This window comes from Sinocyclocheilus anshuiensis, unplaced genomic scaffold (assembly GCF_001515605.1).
Source record: "Sinocyclocheilus anshuiensis isolate Anshui unplaced genomic scaffold, SAMN03320099.WGS_v1.1 scaffold758, whole genome shotgun sequence".
NCBI classification, from domain to species: Eukaryota; Metazoa; Chordata; class Actinopteri; order Cypriniformes; family Cyprinidae; genus Sinocyclocheilus; species Sinocyclocheilus anshuiensis.
Genome location: NW_015548126.1, coordinates 658714 through 663642, shown reverse-complemented (window position 1 = coordinate 663642; position 4929 = coordinate 658714).

Below are 4929 nucleotides of genomic sequence, written 5' to 3'. Positions count from 1 at the left end.
GTTGTGCGTCAGTAATAATGGTCCGTGGGGAAACACGGTGTTCCGTGTGTAGTTACAGTAAATGGACCAAACGAAGCCTCGAGGCAAATAATTTGCCTCGATTATTTTTTTGTATTCGAGTTACTCGAGGAATCGTTTCAGCCCTACTTTGCACGTAAAGAAAGTTACTTACTTAATCCTCTTTGTCCCATGTGAGACATAAGGCTGTGTGTAAAGAAAGTTGAGATGCTTGTAAAGTGTTTAAATATATTTTTAATTGATTTATTTAAATGCACACAGTATAAAATATATATTTTACATTTTTTATAAATATTTCTATAATTTTTCTCCAAGTATAAATATTTGTTATAATAGTAATAATAATGCTTACTCCCTATGTTACATTTACTGTCCCAGTGAATATGTGTGCATATGTATGTGTGTGGCATCAGCCTTCCTATTCTTTCATGGGGGTCCATATCCACCCACCCACGTATAATCTCTCTATTTCAAAAGACGTCAATACCAATACCACTCATACAAATACACAGAGACAAAAATGTGTGATTTCCAGGGACAACGGGTGGTGTCGGGATGTTCTTTCTGCGTGTTTGATATTTCCTGTGGTGGAATTAGTAGCAAAAGAGTCATCTCTCTGCTTAATGACACCACACTTTGACTTTCCGGAAGGAGCGAGGAGGGTATATGTTGGTGTGAGTGAGTGTGTGTTATTCCTGTATCGTTTATTAGTGTGTATAGATGTGTGTGATTTACTTTATCTTAGAATTAAGGTAAAAGAGAAATGGAAAGATAGCATGAACAATGAAGAAGTGATGAAGATCTCCACAGAGAGAAACACACAACCATCTCGTTATCACATTGTTTAGCACATCGTAAAACTGCAGTATAGTCACAAGACTGCGAAAAGTCATCGAATCTGAAATTCTTCACACTGCTGGAGCTTCATGTAATCACACGAGAGCAAAGTCAATATTCGTTTAATGACGTAATATGGCCCCAGGTCCATTAGCCCCCAGCGGTTGAAGCAGTTCTCCAAGAGCTTTAGATTAACTGGTGTGTAAGCAATGTGTTTTCATTATGCAGTTTGTTTTGCTGTAATTGTCCATATTTTGATTTTAAATCGCACCGTGTAATGTCTGTAATATATGTGTGTTTTGATTTCATACTTGAGCGATGATGACAATGATTATTTTGAGTAAACAAAGACATTAGCATGTTCATTCATCCAGTTTACTGTTTTCCCTGACTCTCTCTCTCACTAAACAATTCCTTGTTTTGCTTACTTAACTTTGATTAAGCTGCTATAAAAACAAGATCTCCGCAAAATGGCGATTATAATTTCCAACTAGATATGTACATTTTTTGAAGAAAATGTGAGTTGTGCTTGCTGTGGAAAAACTATGACACTATTGGATCAGGTGCAGAAATAATTTTTTCACATTGGATTAAAGGTGATTTTTTAAAAAGTAAAAGCCTGAAATAGTATTTATTCCCATAATATTTAATGAACAACTTAAAAAAACAGTGTAAAATAATATGTAACATTTAACATTTTACACTCATTGGCTTTCATTTTACACTTATTGGCTTTCAAAATATCTTTTTATTTCGCAGAAGAATGATCACCCTTTTTTTTGGTGAACTATTCCTTCAAGTGTTTTAAACCTTTAAACATGGCAAACTTTGTCAAATCCATTATTTCATACCCTAAAGCACTCACCAGCATCTTATAAACAACTTTTTTTTTTCCCTCACATGCATGCTAACACATATACACTCTTATTCTGAATCTATTTATCACTGTTTCTTCATGAGAGGTTTGTTCACTGAAACATGGGGAGGTTAATTCAGTTCCATCTCAAACTCGAAAGCATTCTCCAGATCTGCTCACGTTCACGCATCCCGGAGCAGTTCCATGTCTCTTTTGGGGATTCAGAACTGATTCAAATTTGAGTTGGATCCCTCTCTTGAGAGCCAAAACTGCCAGTATCTGAGTAATTGGATGCAGGTGTGAAGATATAACGTCTTTTTGGGAGAGCAACCAACGTAAGAGAGACCCCAAGAGGAAAACGTCCAAACTTAGAATTTAAAAAAAGTCAGAAACAAACTCAGAAAATGAGACGCTGCTGTGTGAATGAGGAGAAAAGGCCTTTGGCTGTGCGAGTTCTCGTGGAGAAACACGCAAGTGTCAGAGTGTTAAACTGGATTTCTCCATGCTTTAATAATGCGGACAGATAAGCATTGTCTCTCTCTCAAACGCCACACGCAAAAACACAAAGTGCAATCATGAGAATCTAAATCTATGATGGGTTAGTAATGATGTCTACAGAGAGCTGAAAACTCAATCAGAGCCTCAGCATGTGCGTGTGTGTGCATATTTGCATGTGTAGTCTTTGCAAATGCGACCAGGTCTGTCTGCCTGTTTTTCTCCATCATTAGCAGCTCTCAGGGGGGCAGTGGCCCGCGGGGGGTGTGTGCTGATGACATAGCACCCCTTGCGCTTACTCTTAATGGCATACTTTCCTCATAACTCATTAAATCTCTCTTCCTCTCTGTGAAGGGAGTGTGAATATATTTCTGTAAACTAGCCTTTGAAATCTCTATAATCTTTCATTCATTTTCAACCATAATGTACTTCTAAATGATCTTTGTGACACTTCACCCACTTCACTCATAATCTTTAATGATTAGTCAGGGTAGCACCTTATTTTTGACAAGAATGAAAATGAGGTTGTGAGGGATTGAAGCACAGGGCGTTCAATGGATTGTACTTTTGTTTAACAACATATCGATCGTTCAACTGAGGAGACGTATTTTTGAAGAAAAAACTCCAAACTTCAAATGCAAAAACCCATAAAACAGTTTCACAGTGTGCTGTAAAAATTGCGTCATATTGTAAATAACCTAATGCTGTCCATCCCTGACACATCATCGTTTTCATCCACGTTAAATTCAATATGGCATCTCTGACTAAGGTCTAGTGTTAATTTCACGGCAAAACCGTTATTAGGCCTAAATAAGAAAGATGACAGAAGTTCGTGAAACAAGCTGTATGTTTTGGATTCACTAAAAAGAACCAGCTCATAAGAATCATTCATTTGAAAAATCAGGCTAAACTGGTTCAGGAAACAGGAAGCAGTGGTTGTGCTGTGTGTTTTGATTTACTAAAAGATTCGGCTTAGAAGAGTCATTTGTTCGGACTGCATTAATGGCACTGTATATTTTTGATTCACTAAATAGAAGAACTAGCTCACAAGAGTCAAGCGTTTGAAAAAAATCAGGCTAAACTTGGTTGCGCTGTGTGTTATGATTCATTAAAGGAATCAATTCATAAGTTATTCATAAGTTACTAGTTACAAATTCACAAGTTATTTGTATGGGAGTCTGCATTAGTGGCGCTGTATTATTTTTATTCACTAAAAGAACTCAAGAATCTTTCGTTTGGAATTCAGGGTCACGCTGTGTGATATGGTTCAGCTAAAGAATTGGGATACACTTGTCGTGCTGTATATTGATTATGATATTGATTCACTAAACAGAACTGGCTAAAAGTAATTTGTTCAGGAATCAGCCTACACTGGTTGTGATGTGTGCTTTTGATTCACTGAAAAGAACCGGCTCATAAAAGTAATTTGTTCATGAATTGGGTTGTGTTGTATAGCCTAGCCTTTATTCGTTTCCATGCAGCCCATGAGGACAACTTAGAGAGATGCTTCTTGGCACAATCTTTTCATTATATACAAAGCATCCTGCAAATTCTAACTCACAACTCGGGCAAAATATGATTTGTTTGGCAGAGGCACCAAAGATTCCCCGCTACTGAAACTCTGTGATGTGGAATTGCATCATAACTCAATAATATCTGCTAAAAGCAATGTGATTGATGCTATAATAACTAATCTACTTTTCTTTTTACAGTATCTCGGTCCTGTCCATCTATGGTATTTCCCCAGCACATCAAGACTCGGTAAGTCTTGTCAAATGAAACATGTCCATTAGCTGTATTTACATATCATTTGCATAACAATTATCACAACTGACTTGAAAAGCATTGTGGGTAATAGACAGCAGCAGCGCCAGGCTGGAGATCCTAATTTCCACACAGTATGTGTTTAACTGATAAAGAGAGAAGAGGAATGGCTTTGGTGTGTGCTTAACCGATAAAAATTGAGATGATTTTTACGGGGTTTCACTGAAATAATGACTTCTCTATTTGCAGTAATCTGTTCTCTCGGAATCAGTTACTGACGTAGCCAGTGAAACCCCTTTCTGACACAATATATATTAACACACACACAATTTAAGATGCAAAATCTTGAATACACAATTTTCCACCAATAAAAACCTATTGTTTTAGCATTCTGTATCACTTTTGTGGAATACCGGAACTGAATATAACATCAAATGCACATTGTTCAGCACACACTTACTTGATCTCAATATATAAAGCCAATCAAAGACCAACATGGCTTATCCTGGATCTGTCTGAAGATGATTGTCTCTGATCGCTACAGTGATGAGTGGGTCGGGGTTGCTGGTGAAAAGCATTATGGGAGCAGATAGAGATCAGGCAGGACATGCCTCATGACTTTATCTGAAGGAGCACAAGGATAAGATAATCAGATATTCTTTCTCCTAATACTTATCATCATCTTCCTCTATGCCTTTTTTCCCAATGCTTCGGACAGTGATGTGAGGTGCTGCTGTGCTTGACCTTGACAGGATTATGGATCCAGCAAAGAGGCTGAAGAGGGTAATAGAGGTGAACATTTCCAATGGGGCACACTGAGACTTTTATAAGCCAACCACACACAAACGACAAAGAGGGAAAACAGAACCTGTTGACTTCCAACTTTTGGTTGATGAATGGTGTTCATCTCAGCTGGAAACTGGACGTTTTTCCCAATAAGCCTATTTTGAAAATATATT